The following is a 12,774-nucleotide window of genomic DNA, read 5'->3' as shown; positions in this document are numbered from 1 at the left end:
AGAGTGAGAGGGAGACACAGGATCTGAAGCAGGCCCCAGGCTCTGAGCTGTCAGCACAGAGCCTGACGCAGGCAAAACTCAGGAACTGTGAGATCATGACCTGAGCTGAAGTCAGATGCTTAACCGACTGAGCCACCCAGGTGCGCCAAGACTCCTAGTTCTAACCCTTTCCTGCCCTTCCCCAGCCCGGAGGCTCCTGGCTCTTTTTATCCCCACCGGCACATTCCAACCTGCCTCAGTAGCCCTAGCAAGCTGTTTCTGACTCCTGGGTCACAGCCCCAGGGGCCGGTTTCCTCACTCATCTCTCTGGCCTCTCCAAGCATGCTCATTAGTGATAACAGCGGCACAATATCAAAGCCAGCCAGACTCATTACGGAGTCCCTCTCTGTGCTCTAGGGCAACAATGCAAGGTACACATTCCCCTTCGTTTTAAGAAGGGGAGATGGGAGTGCAGAGGTTAAGTGACGTGTGCAAGGTCACTCAGTGGCAGAGTCAAGATTTGAACTCAGGTCTGCTTTCCCTGTGAAGCCTTTGCCAAAACCTCCCCCAAAGGCTGATGGATTCACTCTCACAGACCGTCCTTACAGCATGAAATTCAGATTTCATGCTTCAACACAACTACAAATCACTACATTTCATGGATGTTGGGTTCTATAATTCTGACACAAATTCTGATATGTGGCTTTTTCACCCTACACCGAGTAATTCTCTGACAGCAGTGGGGTGTCCTACAATTCCACTCAATTCTGACACTGTCTACCCGGAGATAGCATCTGATGCCACAGGTTGAAGGCTCAGTCCCACAAGACTGCCTCCCGGTCTCAGACTCCAATCACAAGCCTGGGTTGTTACTTGTGCTTCTGACCAACTGGCTATAAGTGGGAGGTTCCTATGATCCCCTCTGTGGATTCAATTAATTTGCTAGAGCTGCTCACACAACTCAGGAAACCAGTTTACTAGTTATTACAAAGGATGTTAAAGGACACGAATCAACAGCTAGATGAAGAGGTACATAGGGTGGGGTCTCCAACCAGGAGTTCCCGTGGAGTTTGGGGCCTGGCACAGTGGCACATGGATACGTTCTTGCTCACCGACCTGGAACCAAACCCTATCCTTTTGGGTTTTTATGGAGGCTTCATTACATAGGCAAATGTATTAAATCACTGGCAGTTGGTGATTAATTCAACCTCTAGCCTTTCTCCTCTCCCCATATGTCAAGGGGATGGGACTGAAAGGTCCAACCCTCCAATACCATGGCTGGTTCTCCTGGCACCCAGCCCCCATCCTTTGGTGCTGTTCCAAAAGTCAACCTCATTAATTTAACCGTAGGTGTGGTTGAAAGGGGTTTGTTATGAGTATCAAGACACCTTTATTATTCTTATCACTAAGGAAATTCCTAAAGGAGCTCTATGCCAGAAATGGGAGTAATATTAGATATATATTTCTTTTTTTTTTAATGTTTATTTATTTTGAGAGAGAGAAAGAGAGAGAGAGAGTGTGCTGCATGCATAAGTGGGGGAGGGACTAAGAGAGAGAGAGGGAGAGAATCCCAAGCAGGCTCTGAGCAGCCAGTGCAGAGCCTGATGTGGGGCTTGATCCCACGAACCAAGAGATCATGACCTGAGCCGAATCCAAGAGTTGGCGTCTTAACCGACTGAGTCACCCAGGCTCCCCTTTATATTTCTTATTACAACTCACAATATCACAGGTTCTTTTAAGAGCTGAAGTACAAACATCAAAATTCTTGAATGGCTATTGTGTCTACTGAATGCTAACCTTGCACCCAGAGCTGTGTTGGGGATATAGGGAAAAAGTGAAGGCCGGGCCCTAGCCTCAGGAGGTTACAATCAGGGGACTTGAGACCTTGGAGATTTTCCACATTTAACAACATGAGTCATAATCCAGGAAAGAATTAGAAGCCTTGGAGTGAGGACAAAGAATTTATAAACTCCCAGGTCATGCTTTATCATTTTTCAAAAGTTTTTCATACTTGGTAAAAAGTCTCTCCAACACTATTGCTATAAAATCTTGTTGGCTTCCAGAATCCAGGTCTCCTGCCCAGTAGTTTATACCTTCCACAGGTTGAGATGACAAAAGGACAGTATGGGGCATATATGAATCTGGCTTACAGTGTTAGGATCTACCTAATCACCAGGTCCTGCCCCATTCTGGGTGTCCAGAGGCCAGGTGCCCCGAGTGAGACTGTGACCCTTCCAAGCCCTGGGCCTGGGCCCTGGGGAATGAGTCTTGTTTAGTTTGACCCACTTATGGTAATTCCACTCCACTTGCCTTGATTTAAGAATGAGCAAACGAGGAGGCGGCTGGGAAGAGGATCAAAATTGGTGAAGGAGAATGGGAGGTACAGGCTTCCAGTTATGGAATGAATAAGTCATGGGGATGAAAGGCTCAGCATTGGCCATATAGTCAATTGTATGGTAATAGCCTTGTATGGTGCTAGCTATGCTTGTGGTGAGTGTAGCATAAAGTATAGAGATGTTGAATCACTATGTTGTACACCTGAAACTAATGTAACACTGTGTGTCAACTATACTTTAATTTTTTTAAAAAAAGTTTTTAATTGTTAAAAAGTAGGAGCATTGGAGGGGCACCTGGGTGGCTCAGTGGGTTGAGCGTCCAGCTTTGGCTCAGGTCATGATCTTGCAGTCCATGGGTTTGAAGCCCTGTGTCGGGCTCTGTGCTGACAGCTCAGAGCCTGGAGTCTGCTTCAGATTGTGTCTCCTTCTCTCTCTGCCCCTCCCCCACTTGCACTCTATGTGTGTCTCTTTCTGTCTGAAACATAAATAAACTTCAAAAAAAAGTAGGAGCATTGGAAAGAAAATAATGAGTCTGTAGTCTACTTTGACCAATGAGATGTGAGGGGATGTCTTCTGAGGGAATCTGGGAAATAATTTTCATGTTCTTAAAAAAAGACACACAGAAGAAATATTTTCTCTTCTATTATTTAAATATAGATGCTATGGGAGGAGATGAAGCCTTGAGTTGTTACAGCCATCTTGTGACCATGAAGGGGACAGACACTAGGGCAAAAGCCAGTGTACTGAGGATGGTCAACCATGGAGGTGCCCTCCATCTGAATTCCTTACCCAGGAGTAAGTTCCTTATTGGTTAAGATTTTTTGAGTTCAGCCTCCTGATACTTATAGCCCAAAGCATCTTAACCAATCGAGGCAAAATGTGGCATCAGGTGGCCTTGGCTCTGAGCACTGGAGAAGGTCAAGCAAAGCAGGAGTCGGTGGCAGCCAGAGCTGTAGGCTGGCTGCTGTAACACCAGGCTGGCTGCTGGAAACCTGTGTTTAATGCAATACAAACTATTTTCTCCCTGTGTCACTGTCCGTACACAGTCTCATGAAGTCACCCTTTCGTGTGGTCATTCTGGGACCCGGGATCCTTTTTTCCTTCTTCTCTGTTCTTGAGATTCTCTCCATTTAGCCTGTAGGCAGGGATGAGGCAGGTGTGCTTGCTTCTTAAGCACTGCAGGCCGGAAGTTACACTCATTGCTTTTACTTTTGTTCCACGGGCTAGAAGTAGTCACGCAGCCCCTCGTGGTTGCAAGGAGACTGGCTGGGCAGCCCCTTCCAGTAACAACTGCAGGGACATTTGACATCAGCAAGCCATCTCTGCCAGAAGCTGTGATGGCTGGGCCTCCAGAGAGGAGGATCCTGGTGAGGGAGGGAAAGAGGGGCTTTCAGCGGGGGATGGTGGACACAGTGTGTTTTAAGGTAAAAAGCTGATTCAAAGGGCACCCGGCTGGAGTAAGCCCTGCATTTGGGGTGGAGAGGTATATAGACTTGAGTACAGAGACTGAGACCAGAAAGCAAAAGGCCCTGAATGTCTGTGTCAATCTATTTTGTTTTGTGTTCCCCAGAGTTGAGTTGGGACTGTTTGTTATGCAGATGAGCTTTGTCTGGGTCCCTACCTGGTGAGCATTGGGATTCAGGAAGAATCCCACAATATTCCATGGCATGAATAAAGAAACAGGCTTTACTTATTTATTGAGGGGTGGGGAAAAAAGAAACTTTACAAGTCCAGGGTCAACAAAACTAAGTTGTCATGTTCTAATAAAGAGACCCTGGCCCTTTTCATAGGGCAAATACGAAAACAACCTTGCCAGTGAAAAAACACACAGGCTGCTTGGGGTCAGCTAGTCTGGGTCTGGGTGCTCACTGTTGGCCATGGACCTTGGGTCCTTGGGATGTTAGGTTGTAGGAAACTGAGTTTAGGGCAGCCCCTCCCACTTGGAGAAGAGGAATTCCCATCCCAGTGAGCTCTCTGCCCACACTACCCAGAGTGGGCTCCCAGGGCCATTTTCCAACAGCCCTGGTCCTAGCACCGCTGGGACCTGAGGATTTTGTGATCTTTGGTTGAAGATCTAACATTCTTACATAACATTGCAAGAGGGGTCAGCGCCCTGGGATTCAGCAATAACAAGACCATTTATTGTGTGTTGACTATGTGCCTAGCTTTATAGTTGCACTTAGTAGGCAGAACAAGCAGGGCCCATGGGTTTTAACCTTACAGCCACTCTCTTTTGTCTCTCCCTGTTCCTAAATTGTGTTCATTGGGAGCAGTTCATCTTTGTCCAGGATGGATATGTGGCAGTCCTGTGACTGTCCTGATGACTTTTAAGGTAAAGTCCTAAAGTGGCTTCGAGCTGGCAAAACACAGTCTTCATTCCAGAATTACAAGGTTTAGTCACAGGTGATAGTCAAAACTTCCAATTATAGTTAAAGATATGGCTGCTTTCCCTGTGCTTGGGAAGGAATGTGGCCAGCGTTTCTTTCCTTGCTTGGTCTGCTCACCTAACAGCATTTTCTGAGGTCCAACTTGGAGAATGCTTTGGGAATCCCAGGCCAATGATCAGAGGCATAGAGCCAGCCTCTCCCCAGCCCTCCCAGTGCCAGCAGCAGTGGGTACATGGCCCCTTCTCTGAGCTTCTAGGGTCTGATGGCCTTACCCCTTCCCTCTGTTCCCCCACCCTGTGGTTTTTTCTGCATTCCTTCCTTCTCTTTTCTGATTTTTTCAGTCCTCTGAAGTGTGTTTAACCAACTCCCTGTATTCAGTTCTTCTTGATGAATTACCTATTTTAGATTCTGTCTTCTTGGTCAGACTCTGGTTGTACATTGGTTAATGATTTCCAACCAGCCAAAATTGAAAAAAGATGTGAATTGTATTAAATACAACAGTCAATTATTTATGGAGAAAATGATGTCACATTTGCTTATGTCAGCCAGGGTATGATAAGGTACTGCTCTCCCTGGGAGTGATTCATATTAACTGAAGTGCTATGACCTTCCTTCTCTAACTCTTCCCTAAACCCAGAGGGTGCCTAATACGTCATTCATGGACCAAACTATGAATACACCTTCCATCACATTAGCATTATCAGTAGGATATGGGAGTGAGGAGCAGACTCCACTCTCATCCAGAAAGAAATGATATACAGACTGATGGCCACTGAATTTGAGTCTAGGTCTTTCTAGGGCTGGTGGGGGCAGGAGACATGGCAGAAGAGAAAAAAAAATGTTCCTTTGGGTCTCTCATGACATCACAGGGTTGGGCTTGTTTTCAAGCCATTCAGAGGATTCGTAACTTTAATTTGCTGAATAACATCTTTACATTTTGTCTTCATTCTCTGGTTCAGCTGGTTCATTTAATTACTGATGACTGCTTTGAAGAGGAAGAAAAGTGGACCAAGGAGAGTTTGCCCCTCTTTATTTCCACACCAAGGCAAGGTAGCTAGGTAAAGGCTGCTGCCTTCTGTCTAAATGCTAGAACACTTGTCTGTTGGGGCCTCCACTCCTCACTGTCTCATTGGAGGTGTGTGCTCCTCCTCCTTCTCCTCCCCTCCGCTCTCTCTCCCTTCCTCCTCCTTTCCTTGCCCTTCCCCCTTTACCTTGTTCCTTTTCTTCTTCTTCCCTCCCCTTCTCCTCCTCTTCCCTTTATTTCCTCTTCTCCCATCCTCTCCTCCTCCTCTAATGCTTTTTTTTTTTTTTTTTAACAGACGTTGTTTTATGCGTTCCACAGTTTTGGTCAGAAGGTTAAAAAATGTTACCTCCTTCAGTGCACTCTTAAAGCTGTAACTTTACTATCAATCTTGATCAAAGCTGTGCATTCCAACTATCAGAATTGTTACTCTGCAGGCATCCAAATTGGCAAGGAAGAAGTAAAACTCTCACCATATGCAGATGATATGATACTGTACATAGAAAACCCTAAAGATTCCATCAAAAAACTACTAGAACTGATAAATGAATTCAGTAATGTTGCAGGACACAAAACCAATATACAGAAATCTGTTTGTATTTCTGTACACTAATAATAATAAAGCAGAAAGTGAAATTAAGAAATCAATCCCATTTACAGTTGCACCAAAACCAATAAAGTGTCTAGGAATAAACTTAACCAAAGAAGTGAAAGATCTGTAGTCTGAAAAATATAAAACACTGATGAAAGAAATTTAAGATGATGCAAAGAGAGGGAAAGACATTCCATGCTCATGGGTTGGAAGAACAAATATTGTTAAAATGTCTATGATACGCAAAGCAATCTACAGATTTAACACAATCCCTATCAAAGGACCAACAACATTTTTTGCAGAGCTAGAACAAACAATCCTAAAATTTGTATGAAACCACAAAAGACCTCGAATAGCCAAAGCAATCTTAAAAAAGAAAGACAAAACTGGAGCTATCACAATTCCAGATTTCAAGTTATACTACAAAGCAGTAGTAATTATAACAGTAAAATAAATAAACATTAAAAAAAAAAGAAAAAGAAAAAGAAACCAGTATGGTACTGGCATAAAAATAGACACATAGACCAATAGAATAGAACAGAAAACCCAGAAATAAACCCACAATTATATGATCAATAATCTTTGACCAAAGAAGAATGAATACACAATGGGAAAAAGACAAACAGCGTTGAGAAAGCTGGACAGCCACATGTAAACGAATGAAACTGGACCACTTTCACCATATACAAAAATAAATTCAAAATGGATGAAAGACCTAAATGTAAGACCTGAAACCATAAAAATACTTGAAGAGAACACAGGCTCTCTCTGACATTGGCCGTGGCAACATTTTTCTAGATATGTCTCCTGAGGCAAAGGAAATAAAAGCACAAGTAAACTATTGAGACCGTATAAAAATAAAAAGCTTCTACATAGTGAGGGAAACAATCGACAAAACTAAAAGGCAACTAATGAAATGGGAGAAGATATTTGCAAATGACATTTCCAATACAGAGTTTTATACATATACATATATATAACCTATATATAAAATATATAAAGAACTGATACAACTCAACACACAAAAAACAAATAATCCATCTAAAAAATGGGCAGAAGACATGAACAGACATTTCTCCAAAGAAGACATCCAGATGGTCAACAGACACATGAAAAGATACACAACTTCAGGGAAATGCAAACCTCACACCTGTCAGAATGGCTAAAATCAACAACATAAGAAACAAGTGATGGTGAGGATGTGGAGAAAAAGGAACCCTCATGCACTGTTGGGAACACAGACTGATGCAGTCACTGTGGAAAACAGTATGGAGGTTCCTCAAAAAATTAAAAAAGGAACTACCCTATGGTTCAGGAATTGCTCTACTGGGTATTTACCCCCAAAATACAAAAGCACGAATTCAAAGGAATACGTGAGCCTCTGTGTTTATAGCAGCATTATTTATAATAGCCAAATTATGGAAGCAGCCCAAGTATCCATCAACTGATGAATGGATAAAGAAGATGTGGTATATACACACACACACACACACACACACATATATATACGTGTGTGTGTGTGTGTGTGTGTGTATATACATATATATATACATATATATATATAATGGAATACTACTCAGCCATCTGAAAGAATGAAATCTTGCCATTTGCAAACAACATGGGTAGAGCTAGAGAGTATTAACGCTAAGTGAAACTAGTCAGTCAGAGAAAGACAAATATCACATTATCTCATTCATATGTGGAACTTAGAAAACAAAACAAATGAGCAGGGTGGGGGGAAGTGAAAGAGAAACCAAGAAATAGACTCTTAACTATAGAGAACAAACTGATGGTTAGCAGAGGGGAGGTGGGTTGAGGGATGAGGAAAATGGGGGATGGAGGTTAAAGAGTATACTTACCATCATGAAAAATAAAGTACAATGAAAAAAAATCATTGCTCTGGCCTGCATGCCAATGAACAGCCCCCAAATTCATGTGGAAGTTCATGGAAGCTGCCACCACCCAGTACCACCATGGTAAGTAGGCTCAAGAGTCATGTAACTGGTGTTTAAATGAATCCATAGAAAATTTGCACCTGGCACCCCACTCTGACATCTTATAAGATACATCTTGATGTCTTAGTTGAAACTTCCATGTTATCATCCTGTTACATGCACATTGACATTTTAAAATTGTTAAAAAAATTTTTTTTAACATTTATTCATTATTGAGAGACAGAGAGACACAGAGCATGAGCAGGGGAGGGATAGAGAGAGGGGAGACACAGAATCTGAAGCAGGCTCCAGGCTCTGAGCTGTCAGCACATAGCCCGACGCGGGGCTTGAACCCATAAACTGTAAGATCATGACCTGAGCCGAAGTCGGTCGCCCAACCGACTGAGCCACCCAGGTGCCCCAATTTTAAAATTGTTTTTTAAATTTTAGACTCTATTTTTAGACCAATTTTAGCAACACTGAATGAGAGTTCCCAACTACCTCTTCCTCCCCTCTGCTCCTTACATGTATAACTTTCCACACCATCAACATTGACATCGATGTGGTACATTTGTTACAACTGATGAACCATTGCTGACACATTGTCATCACTCCAAGTCTGCAGTTCACCTGAAGGTACCATAGTTTACTTGGGCATTGTACATTCCACGGGTTTTGACAAGTGCACAATGCCATGTACCCATTATTATATATGGTACCATACAGAACAGTTTGCCCTAAAAATCTCCTGTGCTCCACCTATTCATTCTCCCTTTCTAACCCTTGGCAAATTACCTTTTCACTGTCTCCTTAGTTTTGCCTTTTCCAGAATGTCATATAGTTGGAATCACATAGTTTGTAGCTTTTTCAGATTGGCTTCTTTCACTTAGTGATATGCATTTAAGGTTTCTCCATGTCTTTTCCACAGCTTGGTAGCTCACTTCTTTCTAATACTTTCGATATGCAAAACTTCCCTGTGAGATAGGTTTTATCAGCTCATACTTACACATGAAGAAACCAAGGCCTATGATGATGCTAGCTGAATGCTAAGGGACGTCCTTTGAACATAGATCTGTTTCAGGGTCTCATTCTGACCTTTCCTCCATAGCCAATGGGTTTCTCTAGGTTTGGTTGAGCTCTGTGGTCCTGGGCAAGTCACTGCCTCTTTTCTTTGGCCCTCAGTTTTCCCATGTATTAAAAATAGAGAGGGGCACCTGGGTGGCTCACGTCCGACTTTGGCTCAGGTCATGATGTCACAGCTTGTGAATTTGAGCTCTGTGTTGGGCTCTGTGCTGACAGCTCAGAGCCTGGGGCCTGCTTTGGATTCTGTGTCTCTGTCTCTCTCTTCCCCTCCCCTACTTGTGCTGTCTCTCTCTCCCAAAAATAAATAAACGTTAAAAAAGAAAAGAATAGAGAATAATCCTCATGTTTCCCTAACTCCTGGGACAGTGCTGAGGGTCAGTTGGACAGCCCAAACTCTGTGACTGTACTTGCAGGGTATGTTGGAACAACCTCACTGGGTCCCTCACTGCCTTGCTTGGCCAGGTCAGCTCTGGCTCCTAGAGCCCTGGAGAGGAGTAGAGATTCCACATTGGGATAAGATCTGATTCTGTCTGCACAGCTAGAGGGGAAGCAGATGGTTTGGGGAAATCCAATTTAAAAGTAAAGAAATTAAATTAGCTCTCCAGGGGTCTGCTGGCCAATGATTGAGTAAAAACTATTACATTAGCTTCTCAGGCGTCTCCAAGCTAGCATAAAAACTGAGGGCGGGTGGGGTGGCCTGAGGAGAGGAGAGGAGAGAAGAGAACTTAGCTTGGTGGTGTAAAAGTCCTTAGCCGCTGATGATCCCTGGCCTGGGACTGATGAAGCTGTATCTGCCTCTGCCATTGACTTTTCATGGGTCACAGACTCTTTCTGTAACTTTCCTTTCTCAGAGACCCACACGCATAATCCTACCTCTCTTGGAGTGTGGTCACACCTGCTGAAGGAGAACAACCTCAACAAGTGTAATTACTCGGAGAATCTCATTGGAGATTGACCTTCTTGGTTTTTCTCCCCTTTGTATCCTCAAACTCCTACCCCTTTCCTTAGCTCATGTAAGCATCATGTTGCTTGGCTGTCTTTGGAATTTCCATGTCTCTGTGAATTCCCTGTATGTATGCTATTAAATCTGATTGTCTCCTATTAATCTGTCACATGCCAATTTGATTCTTAATCCAGCTGGAAGGATCTTGAAGGGCAGAGGAAATTCTTCCACGCCAACACTGCGTATTTGCTTGGAGACTTACATCTTCATAAGATTTTAGAGATGGGAGGGATGTAGGAGTTCCTCAAGGCCCCACTGGTGCAGGAACTGGCACACCCCATCTCCAGCCTCTCCTGGAGCCTCCTTCACACTTTGGGGCCCACTACTCTGTTGGATAGTCCAAGGTTCTAAGGAGTTTTCTTTGTATTGAGGCAACATCTGTTCCCTGTGAACTCCACCACAAGTTCTCACTGTGGCCTCTGGGACAACATATGCTGCTGGACCACCTTATAGCACTTTAGATATTTAAAAACCAAGATTGTTGTGTTGTTGGTTCCCCCCACCCCACCCAGGTTAGAATCCCTTGGTCTTTCACTCTCCTTTTGGATGACATGGTTTTAGGCCCCTCCCTAATAAGGTCTCCCTCATCTCCAGCCGTCTTACTTTTTGAGGAGAGGCCCCCCCAGATTGGAGCATCATACTGCCTTAGGGTCTGACTGCTGCATTTGTTGTGGCTGTATTATCTCCCTCCATCTGGACACCTATCTCTCCGGATGGAGCCCCAGATAGCCTCACCTCACAGTTTTGGCTTCTGTTAAGTTTGTGGTAAGCTACATTTCCTTGTCTTTTTTCAAATGAGATTCTTTCTCCATCCTGAATTTATGTAATGAGTTATTTTAATCAAGAAGTTCCAGTGTGTTCCAAGGGGTGCCTGGATGTCTCAGTCGGTTAAGCATCCAACTTTGGCTCAGGTCATGATCTCGCAGGTCGTGAGTTCAAGTCCCACATCAGCTCCGTGCTGACAACTCGGAGCCTGGAGCCTGCTTCGGATTCTGTGTCTCCCTCCCTCTCTGCCCCTCCCTGCTTGTGCTCCGTCTCTCTTTCTCTCTCTCTCAAAAATAAATAAACTTTTTTTAAAAAAGAAGAGGTTCCAGTGTGTTTCTGTTAAAAAAAATCCCTCTTATGATGTTAATCCTGGAGGCACCACTGTGTAAAATGTGCAATAAGACTGGAGAAAAACAGAACTGGATTCAAATCTGTATTCAATATATTAACTGTATGATCCTGGGGCAAATACTTAACTTCTCCAAACCTTATGTCCTCCCAGTTTAAAATGGAATAAAAACACCCATAACTCATTCGTCCCTTGTCTACCTTCTTTGTATCTAAGATTGGAACAATTAAATACTCATTTTCTCTGCTTCCCTTGTATCTGAGTACTCATGTGACAGAGTTTGGTCAATGATGCACAAATGGAAGCCATCTTCCAGTCTTCTGGAAGCTACCTTGTGACAGAGTGGGAGAAGCCAAGAGAATCACAGAAATGCCATCTTTGATACAGTGCCTCACTGCTAACTCAACACCTGAGGTTGCCTCAAGACTTAATATATAAGGGGGAAAAACCCCCATCATCTAGTCAGCCAAACATGCAATTCACGTATTATTCAGCTACAAGTGTAAGGAGGAGGACCTGTGTTAAAATACATTATGTAGACTGCTTGATTTCATTCACTTAATTATTCCTGTTAAGATATAACCTTTGGGTGTCATAATCCATTATTCCAGATCCTAACATCTCTTTGAACTATAATTTTGTTACTCACATTACTGGGTATTCCTCAGAGCTTTGGGACACCTATAATATTTGATAATATTCCAAGTTATTTAAAACATTGATGGGGATAGAGCAAAGCAGGGCCCCCAGCCTACCAATAGATCTCTGCTCTTGCATGGGAGTGTTCACCCAGCTATGGATCTGCCTCATGGTGCTGTAAGTCCACCCCTACTGCTCTATCCTGGGCCCAAGCAGCTCATGAGGTGTCCTAATTTTCAGTGGAACAAAAATACACTGTCCTTTCGGAGTGTCCTAATGCACTGATTAAAACCTCTTCCCATGGGAAATGGCAGCAGCATGGAATGAGTGCCAGGATGCCTGCGGTCTTGCCTCCACCCTTGCAACGCTCAGCTCCAGCCTAGAAGGCACGGAGTTTGGGGATTTTAAAGCACTTTCAGTCCTTGAAGGGCACCAGGTAAAGTAATAACCTTTAATAACCTTTACTACCCACCTTATATTCAAACTTGCAGCCCCTGCACTGCCTTTCACAGCTGAACCAAGAGGCCAATACAACCAGCTGTGTATTCATTCCTCTTTTGCTCAAGGAGTTTCCTTCTGGACCCACAGCTATTAATGCTGTTGGCAGTCTCTTGCCCTTTTGTGACTAAAACTTCCTAAAGGCCTTTGTTCCACAAGCCCTTCAGGCCCTGAGAGCCGGGACCGTC

The sequence above is a fragment of the Lynx rufus genome, unplaced genomic scaffold, assembly GCF_022079265.1.
Source record: "Lynx rufus isolate CCGP_SWC_20201006 ecotype Redwood Valley unplaced genomic scaffold, mLynRuf1.p SCAF_7, whole genome shotgun sequence".
In the NCBI taxonomy this organism is placed as follows: Eukaryota; Metazoa; Chordata; class Mammalia; order Carnivora; family Felidae; genus Lynx; species Lynx rufus.
The sequence above is the reverse complement of the archived record's forward strand: the minus strand, read 5'-3'. Positions refer to the sequence as shown.